The sequence below is a fragment of the Paralichthys olivaceus genome, chromosome 22, assembly GCF_024713975.1.
Source record: "Paralichthys olivaceus isolate ysfri-2021 chromosome 22, ASM2471397v2, whole genome shotgun sequence".
Classification (NCBI taxonomy): domain Eukaryota; kingdom Metazoa; phylum Chordata; class Actinopteri; order Pleuronectiformes; family Paralichthyidae; genus Paralichthys; species Paralichthys olivaceus.
Genome location: NC_091114.1, coordinates 9126868 through 9139520, shown reverse-complemented (window position 1 = coordinate 9139520; position 12653 = coordinate 9126868). Strand labels below are relative to the sequence as shown.

Here is a 12653-nt window from a genome sequence, read left to right as displayed (position 1 = left end):
GCATTCAGACAATTTGGCTGTTGTTCATTTTGTAAACAAACGGCCCAGCGTCCTGCGACACCACAGGAAACCTAACTCCAACCATCACCTCCTGCATCAGCATTTAGATTAATGTGGATTTACAATGTTCTTTTCCAATCTTTGCTGACGTTAAACGTTTGTGCATCTCAGACAAGTAGAAAAAATTATTTTCTCGTAGACTTCTTTGGAGTTGCCCTCTGCTGCTCATTTGAGCTTGACCTCCGCAAAAAATTAAATCTCCCGGTGAAAAAGCTGCATCACACACATGGAAGAAACAGGTGAAGATGAGTTTGTGGTGCTAAGACGGTGTCTGGGTGATGTAAACGTGATCACATGATCTCCACAGCAGAGTTAATACGTCACTTCCTGTCTCTGTCTGCTGGGCCAGCGGCTCCACCTCACGCCTGAATGATGCGGAGGATTTGTTGCTGTTGTGCAGAGAACCTCAGGCTGTGTTGTGCATGTGACAGGCAGACTTCGGGTAAACTCCGTAGCTAATTCTCTGATTTTACCCGGAGGTCATGTCTGAAAACAGCTTAAGCCTACGTCAATTTTTAAACAGTGTATGGTCTACCCCCATGGCCCTGACACCAACACTACCACTGTTTGTTTGCACCCTGAAATATTGAACGTGGATATACAGTATTGTGTTCGCTATAATGAACAGTTATCACTACTTTTCCTTCCAAAAAGAATATAATACACCAGCCACACCAGTAGAACCTGCACAAACAAACAGACTTGGACAATGTGAAGTTGTTCAATGCTAATATGGATTCTAGATAATGGCCACACTGAGTTGGAGTAAAATTTATAGTCAATTATAGTTGCTAGTTTATCTTTGCTGAAGAATACACGGGAGCCGGTTCATCACAGACATTCTCAAAGACACACAGCTTTTCATGGATATTTAATACACTAATGACGGAGTAATGAGTCCTGGGGGGATGCTGGTGCGAGAGTAGATATGTTGCACAGGTATTCACTACATGACAGAGGGAGAGAGTAGAGAGTCAGACATAAAAATATTGGTAGAAAGCCTCGGGCTTCCCATTACCGTTTTGAGTCTATTAAAGAACACAACTTTTTTCAGGTATTTCTAACCACAAAAGCAACAACAACATATTTTTCTTTCAACGTGTAAGTGGAAATCAGGTGCTACCAACACACTATACAGCCAACACTCGCTCTCCAATCTCTGTGTGTTGCAACACTCAGATAGTGATCAAATGGCTTCCCGAGAAACCCTAATGCAAACGACATGACACCATCTGGTTTAGAAAGTTTGGCACGAGAGCGGAGATGGAAAAATACCTCTTCTATTCAAAGTTGCAGCGGAGAAAAATCTCCCGACATAATCACATTACAAAGAAAAGTGTCTCTGACAGGGCATGCGCCGCCTTTCACAGGCATTATTCTAAGCCTGGCGTTTTATATTCTGCGAGACAAGCTCAACCTTGCATTATGAGATGTAAAAAGCTCTGTGAGCATCAGGGAAGGGGAGTCAGATATAGTGGTAGTGGCTATAAGCACCATATGTTCCGGCAGCAGCATCACCTCGACAGCAAGGCAACACAAGCACAGAGTCCTGAGGGCACTCAATACCATCAATGGTCTATTTGTGTCTACATATCGGAGCAGAATGGGAATGATCTCGTCCATCGATCCTCTCTAGTCTAAATATTTTTAGAAAAGCCATCGAATATATCGGCTGGTATGTTCTGGGAAGCATTAAGACAGAAATGTGGCTGTCTGAGTGTTTGTACATTAGTGGAAATATACAATACATGTCTGTGTGGCGCTGTGTGTTACATAAACAGTAGCACCTGGAAGAATGAGTTACTGCCATGTCAACAGAGCTGCGGTACAGCATAGTGACTGTGTTTTGATCCTCTACCTTTATCTACCATGTTACATCTCTGTAATTTATTATGTTGAATCATCACAAGTTTGTCCAACAAGCACCATCTTTCTCAGAAGTCTGTGGCTGATTCTTCAAGAGCTGTTTAGTTTATTACCTTTGTACTATTACCCAAAGAAAGTGTGGTGTTGGATTTGGTGCAATTCGGATATTCAATACCTTCAATATTAATAAAAATTGAACAAACGGGTAAACAGACATCTGAAATAGCCGACATGCAACGTAAAAGAAAAAAAAAAGAACAGTTCAGTAAATCATTCAAACTTATAAATGAGCCACACACACAAACAGTCATAATGTAAAAGGCTTAAAGGGATAGTTCACACAAAAATGAAGATTCACTCATTATCTACTCACAACTATGTCAATGGACGAGTGGGTGAATTGTTTGAGTCCAATAAAAACACACACACTTCCCCACAATTGAACACAAGGTGAAGTAGAGGAGTAGAAAACATCCCTCAGTAAGCTACAATATCTTACAAACTCCAGTCAGAGACACATTCTCTGTCGCAGCCAGGCCGAGAGAAGTTGTCAGCTCCTTCTTTATAGTTTTATTACAGCGTGCCAATGTCTGTCTAAGTTATGATTTCAAACCACAACAGAAGTGAATTTGAAATGAATCTTAATGCATTTAAGAATTGAAATTCAGATGTTGAACTTAAAACTTTAAGACCCGGCAGAAACCCTGGATTCAGCGGAGGCCCACTAGTTCTTTAGGTACCGTCACAGCAGCAGCCATCCATATTTCAACACAGCACACCACAAAGCACACACACAAACAAGAGGTTTGAACCATCTTTCTCATGCTGTACACACAACTGGGAATGAACACACACACACACAGTTACTCTAAACAGTTCAAATGGATGTTTTAGGAAATTGATCTCTCTGTGTGGTTATTCTATTGTTGCCTTTTTAATGAAACTCCTGCAAATTAGCACCCCCCCCCCAAAACATTAAAATGCAAACATATTGGATTCACTTATAGAAGAGGCAACGCTCAGGTTCTAATTGCCCAGATTGAACCGATAGCTTGTAGCATGCGTTGTGTGTAATCTTTCTGGAAAATTGCCGGGTGCCGATTTAGCAGATATCCCGAGGAGATATGCTTTACCGCATGATAATCGTACTGCAGGCGAGTTTTTGTGCCTAAAATCAAAGTGGTTCCAATTCAGTGAGTTTAAAGACATCAAAGTATTTACTCTGAAGGAGAAAAAAACCAAAGATGGTTCTTTTATATCGCTGTGGCCAAATGTTAACACAAAAGAAAAACAGGGAACATCATATTTTCACTTTGCACTAAAAGAACGCACACATACACGCTTAAGCATTTATAAGCAACAGACACTTAAAAAAAAGACATGTAATATAATGCAACACAGAACAATGGCTCCAACACATAAATATTACACTGTTTTGTCCTGGCTTTAAACCGTTTATGATGGCACATTGCAGTTCATTGTTTGATTATGCCTCAATGACCGGAAGCCATTTGTGTGACAAAATACTATTAATATGCTTATGAAGGGCTGAAAGGGATCAACACATTTGAATAACACCCCCTAAAACTAATGTATTCAGCATCTTTGAAGTGTGCGAGCTATACAAATCGGGTTAGATAAGGATTTTTCCAAGTCCAGGAGTATTTCTAATGCCTCTTTTGTTGCTTACTCTTCTGACTTCTAGTTACAGCATCAGTACAGTAATAAATGCTTTCCTTAATAGAAATGTGACATTACTTTTTGCCTGTATAAATGTATATATGTAAATATAACCACAATCCACGCTTCAATTGAAATTTTGATACGACAATAAAATGTCTCAGTGTTAGGTAAATGTACATGAATATAGAAGGGATTGTGTAGGAAATACATGCAGCCCTTTTAAAATTTATAGTAGTATCCAAATTGCAAGAGAAATGAAAATCGACACTGGACGACGAAATGCTTCTTGGGCCGCTGTGTTTTTTGTGCAAGTGCATGAACCAAGGAGCTCATACACAGGTCAGAGTTCACAGGGAGAGGCATTCAGATTGACGAGGAGCAAAGAGGAGAGCATACAGAGGAACTAGATAAAATATCAAACAAGCTGATAGAGATGCACAAGTCTTGATGATCAGAAAAACATTTGAATGGTGAGGAAAAAGATCAACCAACAACTATTTTCTGTGTCAAGACAAAGTGTAGTCGGTCTGTGTTGTGATATGAGCTTCTCTTGTTCTTGGTTGCAGTTCTGGGCGTGAGTGCATGTACAACAGTCCCTCCCTGCATTTAAATGTAAATTAAGGTGGCTCCAATTCAAATTGGCGGTGATGTAAACATGACGCCCAGGTCAACATGCAAATTTTTGCTAAAATGCACGATGCTGAAGATCACAAGCATTTTACAGGTCTGCACAGCTAACTGGAATGTGTTTTAGTTGGTTCTCCTGTGAATTATCCAGTTGTATTTCAGGGCGCTTCGAAACGCTACATGACTGTTCCGTCAACACCATGATGAGAGGGGAGGAAAAGCTGTTTTGGTCCAAAATCTAAATCTTGTGGAGTTGAATACCATATAAGCTTCAAAAATGTTATGTTTACTGTATATGTCTGTTTCCCTTGGTGGCATTTTAAAAGACTTCATGTGATGTGTATGAGGAGGAGATGCTGACAGTGCTGACCTTTCAAATGAAGAGAAGTAGAGCGTCCAGGAAGAGAAGGCCATTACATTAGCCCTGTCATACCATCATGTTTCTAATAACTTGTTCTGCTGAATCCCAGACAACGCTAAACGTGACTATATTCGTAAACATCCGTACTCCCACTAACAAATCTGGCCACAATCGGTGCTTGCCACTTCACAAGCTGCAAGTGGTCTCTTCACCACTCAGCTTCCAGCTCCACCTGCTTCACAGGGACGACCTGGATGAATTAGCTGTGTCGCAGTCGGGTGTGACCCAGTGAAAACACTTATTCTTTGGCTTTTTGTCACACAGAACGCTCCAAAATACAGAGATGGAGCCAAATCAGTGATCCAGGATTCTTTTAATTCGGGGACATTAGACAGAGAGGCTGTTTATATGTCCAGCATAAACTTGATTCAGTAAGATGCACATTTAAGTTCTTCCTTGTTTACTGTTAGCTCTGCAGCTTTGAGCAAAGTCACACATCATTAGAAAATTATTGTTGTTGAAGCTCTTGTGTACCTCAAAAAAGCTTAGAGAATAAAATTCTGCAAAATTGTCATATTTATCGTTAGAATTGTTAGTGAGTGACTAAGTCAAAGAAATGACTACTGGCCAATTAGATTTAAGCTTGGGCCAGAGCCCCCCTGGCCCCGCCCTTGGATCCACCCCTGATTTGAACATAAAGATAAAATGGTCAGAGTTAGACAGTATCACACTTCACTCCAGTGAAGGGATATGATAAATGAACTGCTGCAATGATGCAACACAAGATACAGAGCCAGCGTATGTCAATAACTCTGAATTAGCTCCTATAGTGCCGCCTGGTTATGGCTGCAAACCTCATCTCAGATCTATGTCAGAGAATCACTTCCCCGCCTTTTCTTGTGCGTTTGCGTCAGTTCCCCCTCGTTGGCTCGCTGATGGACTGCACCGTCGCCATGCCGGGCACGCACGAGACAACTGCAGACCAACAAACACCCACGACATAAAAAAAAAATAAAAACCTCATGTGGCGACGCGACATGATTAGGGTTCACGTTCTCGTGGAACCTCATTCACATGCACGCATCAGCAGCGAGACGTCTACTTAATGTGAACAAAATTTTGTAGCGAGGGGTAATGATTTCATCATGCCACCGTAGCAGCTCATTGGAATGCCTGTCAGATCCTAATCCATTTGTGGTGATGAACCCGAAAAGCATGCACACACACACACACACGAATAAACGTGCGCACACACCAACATAGACACGTTTCTGTGTCAAGCTTATCATTTGTGAGAAGTATCATGTGCAAGGATATCTAGCAGCCTGATTCATGGTCAGATATTCGTGAGGATTGTTTTTAGGACACACACAAACACGCACACACACACACACACCCAAGAGAGGCACAATGCACATCTCTGAGCAGACCATCAGTGGTTGTAAAACTGTAGTGTCGTAATGTTCCCCAGCCTTGGGGGCTTATTAGGAGGCATAAAAGCTGCATGCTACCTTCATTCATATTCTCCATAAACACCCTGCCACATCTCAGCTTTTTTTTTTTCTGCTGCTTTCCGACTCTGGGCAGTTGGAAAATATAAGCCTCTGCGCCACTATTTTGTGCTGCATGATTGATTTGCAAAATAGGCCTGTACTGGAAATGTATCTGAATAAGGCTAGGATTTGCCTCTGTGTGTAAGTGCAAATTGCAGTGTCAGATCTCCGCGTGGATGTTGTTTGTCAGGCGTAAACTCAGCATGGCGGCAATTTTTATTCCTCTCTTTACACCGATGTCTGTATAATCTGCAAAAATAGGAGCGGTCGTTGATTATAGTCGAGGGGAGAGAAAGGGCCGGGCAAATTGACATTTCCAACTTGGAAATTCTGGGTGAATAAAAATGCACAGTGCGCCCAAGATAGTTTTCAGTTATAAGAATAGAATTATTCATTCCCCTGCGCTGTGCAAAAGTTCAGCATAGGAGAAATCCACTGCAGCTCAAGTGCAGACAATTACAGAGGCCAGTGTGTCGTTGTGGGAATCTGATTTTGAGAGAGTATTATCTGAGTTTGAAAACAGGGCCAGGCCACGGAGATCACACCTCTCATCTCCTGCGTGTGGTGCAGCAACATTGAAGGCAGCCAGAATCACAGCCACAGCTTCTTTCCCCCCAATTCAAATCAGACTGTTGGTTCAACTTAAAACTAGGTCACTACATGACAGGCAGAGGAGGAGGAAGGGAGAGAAAGTTAGTTTGTTTATGTGGGTGTGTTGTGAGTGTATAATGTGAGTGAGATCTTGGGAGGGAAATAGGAAAATAAAATGGAGGGAATGAAAAATGAAGATGTGGAGTCGGAAGAAAATAGGGAGAGGGACTGGGGCAGAAAGTGAGTCCATTGTGTGTTGTATGAGCTTCTCTTAGGCTACAAGTCTTTTTGGACGCCCCCCTACGCCCCCCTCCCCCCACCTCCTCATCTTCATAGCACGGGGAACATCTGGCTTTAAAGCAGCCCAATAAAAAGAGCCACTGGGAGGTGAGGAGTGAGCGAGGGAGGAGGGGGGAGGTGTGAGAGAATGTGTGAAGAATAGATAGATAGTGATGCGGCGATACAGAGGCAGCAGAGAAGACAGTGAGACGGTGTAAGACTGTGCTGGGGGGCTGTCATAACTGCAGAACCGCGCTCTTTCAAATGACATCCTTCACCAAATCATATTTCACACATGGCTACAAAGGCCACACCACATTTAGAGTACGCCATTCCCTGCAGGGACGCCGCCGACACTCCGGGTTTCCGATTCTCCTCCCCGCCAAAAAAGAAAAAATGGCCACTTGCTAACAGTGCGTCTATATTTATAGTGTGCAATAAAAGATAGTGACAGCGCCCACATGCAAAAGTACTTGTAGCTCGACAATAATTCAGAGGGAATTTCATTTGCATGTATATAAAAAGGGGGTAGAAGAGATTTTAGAGTCAGTGCAGTGCATGTTATACATACTGGGAGAATAAACCCACTCGAATGTGGAGGTTTTAGCTGCTTTTCTTTCTAAAAATACACCAGAAATAGTTGTTTAAAAAGGGAAAATAGCCTTAAAGTAAAGGGACTTATACAGAGAGAGAGAGAAAAAAAGTTTTCCTGAAAGTATTGGCGATTCGTATTGATCGCAGACTTGTCGCAGTATTGGACACAATCTCTCCAGCGCTACGTGGCTCCCATCAAAATGACATGAAATTTAAAAAGAAACAGTATCCTTATCTTCCTTTGCCGCAGCACAACTGTGAGCGAGACCAAACCGCCGCGTGAAAAAAACAAAAAACACGGAGCTGATGGCAGTGGCTGGGCTGTGTGGCTGACAGAATGACAGGTATTTTTGACAGCCACCTGTCAAGCCGTTGGAGTGTCACGCTCAAGTCGCAGTGTGATCACTGTCATTTGCAATGCTGAACAGGTTTATGTGAGGTTTTGTAGGTAAACCAGGCCGGCTGCTGTCAGGAATTCATACTGATGCGAGGCCACTGATTCAACAACCTCTCTGAGCAAACCACAGAAAATACAGAATAACAAAGATTCCAGAGTAACTTCAAATTTGCAGATAAGAAACAGACGACAGTGTCCATGAAACTGCGAAAAGTATATGACATCCCTGGTTTTTTTTCTCCAGTTGCATCATGTGCCTGGAAATCCAACAGGCGGGAAGCAACAGATTTCATTTGCATTGGTGCTCTAGTCTGTGCCTCAACAATCCTTGCTCCCAAAGTAGGTCAGCACGAATCGGTGCCTCCGAAAATAATAACAAAAGGTGAGCCCCTCGCTCTCTCAGGGGTGAACGCGCCGCTTTCCCGCGACTCAGATGCTTCCTACTGTCAAATGTGCCACATCAGCACTCTCCAAATCTGTACAGGCATTATACTGGGGCATATTAAGGCGCAATATTGCATTCAGTACGGCAGCTATTGTAAAAATTTTAACAAGACAATGGCGGATACACACACACACATTGTAAATATGCAGAGTTTTTGTTAGAAGGAGCTGGGGCTGAAATTGTAATGATGTTAGTGTGTGACGGGGGGTGGGGGGAGGGGCTGCCACGAAGACCGAGTGTGCCGCTGTAGCCTCATCCTTTTTCATCAGTGTGTTTTCCCAACCCGAAAAGTGAGTTGGAATACACAGTTTATTCCTGGGGGGGGGGGAGCTTTGAGCAAACTGCAATTCATCTACAACAGTAAGTCAGGGGCACTGTATATCACCTCAGCATAGACACGCTGTCCTCACACACAAACACAACAGAACGTCCTCTCTTACTCACAGAAACACACTGTGCCCTTCCTGGCTTTAACTCTGATTCATACACACACATACATTCTGTCAGTGTTTGAACAGTACATGTAAATGTCCAGAGACCGAGCTTCATGCACGGTTAATGTGTCTGCTGTCCGGATGATTAACGTTACCTGATTCACGCTCCCAAACGTTGCCCAAATTCCGCTCTCCTCCCGCTTCACCTTGTGTCGGGCTCACTCGTGGGCTTCAGGTAAAAATAGCCGCTCCGTCCTGTTCCTGTCATAAAAAACACAAAGCACAGGAGAGACTTTAGGAGTCAGTGGAATTGTCAGAATTACACTGCAAGTGTGAACAACGGCGCAAACACGGGAGAAAAAATGAATATTTTATTTGCAATGACCTGTTCAAATTCAACAGGACGTGCACTAACATAGAGAATCTGAACTTTACTCCGATATCACAGCAAAACGCCCAAAAAACTTTTTGCCAATTTGAATGTGGTTTGTGAATTTTGACACATCTTAAGGCTCAGTTATGCTCAACGACTTGTATATGGAAACGGACGGAGCCCTCTGTGCATATTCTACATTACGTCTTTTGAAGGCTTATGGACAAAAAAGACAAAACTGGGCAGTACCACTGGGATTCACAGGGGGGCAGTGGAGATAATACATAAAGCAAGACGACCATAAGACATGAGGAAAAAACTTCAACCATGGCAGAACTTTTTGATGAGAGACAAAACTTCTGCTTTAGCCTCTTTCTTAGCCTCATCTCAACTTCTTCCACCATCACCATGTTTGTTGTCAAAAAGTTTCAACTCTGCACCACCCTCTAGTGGATGCACTGCTTAACAACCAACATAAAGGTCGCACAGAAGTATGTGGGCAGTGATGGTTCCACTGTTTGAAACGGACGTATTCGTTTTCAAAGGCAGCATGAAGGAGCCTTTAACAGTTATATTTATTTACAGATTTATTCCCAAAGTATTAAGTTTGCATTTTTTTTCCGTCTCTTCGCAAGCAATTACGTGGCCATATGTAGCCGACATTTAAAGAGTAATTAGTAGCTGTTAATGTTCCTTCTGTTCACACTGTCCCTGAAGAGATTCCGATCTTCAGGAATGTGCACGTGACAAACTGTGACAAACTGATTCCTCAGACTGAGTCAAAATTAAAAGCTTGTGACAAACTGTGATAAAATTTACCAGAGTTCATCCAAAGCTGATAAGAAAAGCTCAACTCTTTAGGATAAAGATAGATATATAATATAGAGTATCGTATAGCTGCAGTCTTTTTTGTAAGAATTCCATTTTGGTGCTACGGTTCATTCTGTCTGTGGAAACAAAGATTTGATATCGTACAATGAAAAATTTCAACCTGAGTTTCTCTAATGTCACCAAAGGCTACAACATATCTCTCCGAGCTGTCAAACGCCGGGTGTCAGGGGGGAAAATGGGCGTCAGGTGTGACATTTGACTGTTTCATCCAGTGCACTGTATCATGGTGGATGACAACCAAAAGTCGGTCCCTGGCACCACCGTCCTGATGACCTCAAACAAGTCGTGAAAGACGAGAAGCTATGAAGCCCTTGTCCTCGTATGACCCGCCAACTTATTTAGTTGTTGGGGAAATAAAAAAAAAAAGAAGACAAGTGAGTTAAGAGCTCCCAAAGCTTCACTGAGCCTCAGACGAGTGAACTGACAGTCAGAGTCTGCAGTACAAACACACACACGGTTTCAGCTTCGAATAGAAACTGCTAAAAATGTGACGCGTATTAAAACATTTAAAGAATCAGCTTGTTAACATGTTAGCCCGAAGCTCCTGATAAGGTGATATACAGTATATCAAAGCTTTTTTTTTTTCCTTTGAGTTTGTCAGGTATCAAGTAACACAGTCCGACTTTACCTTTGACAACTAATGCAAAACAGCTTGGGAACGCTCCCAGAATCCTTGTTTGCCATGTCAGTGATGGGACTGGATGTGAAGTCGTTGCCTGTGGCCAGAGTGCACGCATTAGGAGTGAGTGGAGGCTCTCCAGCATGGCATATCTCTTTATGTAATGCAATAGCATCTGCTGAGGGCGTTGACATAATCCCAAAACTGAAGCATCCAGTCGGCATGCCAACAACTCAGCAGACAAGGGATCTAAAATGGGAGTCTGCAGCAGACAGGGAGAGCAGGAGAGAAAAGAATAATTGTTTAAAAGCTGTTCTTTGAAGGCACTGGCTTATGTAGAAAAAAAAGTTTATATGCCTTAATTTGTTTTCTACCCTGTAGCTTATGCAGAGAACTTTATATGAACAGACATATGGCTTATATTGATCCAAACTTTTCCCTCATGGTACAGGTATAGCGACAATAAAGACATCTTGAATCGTGTTTAACTCGTCTCCCTGAAACACTGCCAGCCAAATGTTTGTCCTCACTCTTTTTTACTGCTTCGGATTTAAAAGCTTGAGGGTATAATAACATGGCAAGAGCAAATACATAAGGAGGCTTTTGAAAACCCTTGAGTCAAATCTGGGGGAAACAGTAATTCAAGACCAAACAAACAACAGGAGACTTGAATAACGTCCAATTAAGTCGCACAAATCTGAAAAAAAAAGTGTGACCTTTGTGAGACTGTGGGAAAAATCACATAAACACTCAACTTACTTAACGGTGTTGGATCATGTTGAGGCTTCTTGCTTAGATGTCAACTAAACGTGTGTTCTGAGACATATCACACTTCTGGATGTTTGCAAGTTAAATATGAAATCACGAGTGAAATAGCCATCAGCTACAAGTCGACAAGTTTTGATTGCTAACTTCCCCTCTGCAGAAGTGTGTCCCGTCAGCTGTGTTGTGTTCATGTGGGCACGCCGCCACTCTCCAATCAACACTGAGTGAGTCCAGGTGCAAGTTTGTCCTTCCAAGTGCTACGGAGCTGAATCGATATCAATCCACCCACCAAATTCGTTCCTGCTCACTCGCAGCAAAACTCTTGAATTACAGTATATCGCCCTTATATCAAAATGGTGTCAAATTCATGGAGAAGACAGCGTGTCGTGCTCACGTATCTGTACAGTACTCTGTGTGTCCTGCGATGTCCTTTAGCGGGGGGGAATGTTACATCCTGTTGCCCTTGTATCATGTGTCTGCATTCAGTTCTGTGTGTGCCTGGCTGCACCAGTGTCGGCCATGCAAATTCCTGCATCTGCTTGTGCTGTAGTCTGCCGTGAAATTGTCCTCAACCTCAATGATGGAAAACAAACGTCCTCGAAGCAGCATGTGACCACAATTCCTCAGACTGGTTCAACATTGAAAGCTTTATTTGCATTCTCACTAAGACAAATTACTCCAAACTATAAGAATGCCACTTTTCACTCACTGACACGTGCATTATGTCCAGAGGCAGCTCCTGTGTTTAATTCAATTGCCTCTCGACTAACATGACAAACCGTCTTGTCACATTTAAAAATAAGCTTTCACGAAATGTGAAGACTTCCCACAAACTTCTCTTTGTCCTACAACTTATTGCCCTGTCTCTCTTTAACAAGAAGCAGGCGTGCTTGAATGGAAGAATGGCTCTGTCCTTCACACTGTCTGATTTGCTTAGGAAAGGCGCTCACGTCTAATACTAATCTGAACGACAGCAGTGGAAATCTTGGCTCAGTTTCAGAGGCTAGATTGGGCCTGGCCCAATGACCTTCTCTGAGAGAACATGGAAAGTTTGCCGGCTCAATATGTCACGGCCAGCATGAGCTTAGAAACAGAACAAGAAAGGAGTGATTAAA

The 12653-nt window shown here is 42.6% G+C and overlaps 1 long non-coding RNA gene across 1 annotated transcript in view; it reads right to left on the bottom strand.

The window, feature by feature from the left end:
• Positions 1–11028, bottom strand: part of LOC109644083 (uncharacterized) — a 51819-nt gene extending 40791 nt beyond the window's left edge. Inside the window, exons 1-2 of the long non-coding RNA XR_011239926.1 lie at positions 10783–11028; positions 9046–9151 (exon numbers count right to left, since the gene is read on the bottom strand). This is a non-coding gene — a long non-coding RNA (uncharacterized lncRNA). The remainder of the gene's footprint in view (positions 1–9045; positions 9152–10782) is intronic.
• Between the last annotated feature and the right edge of the window lie 1625 nt (positions 11029–12653).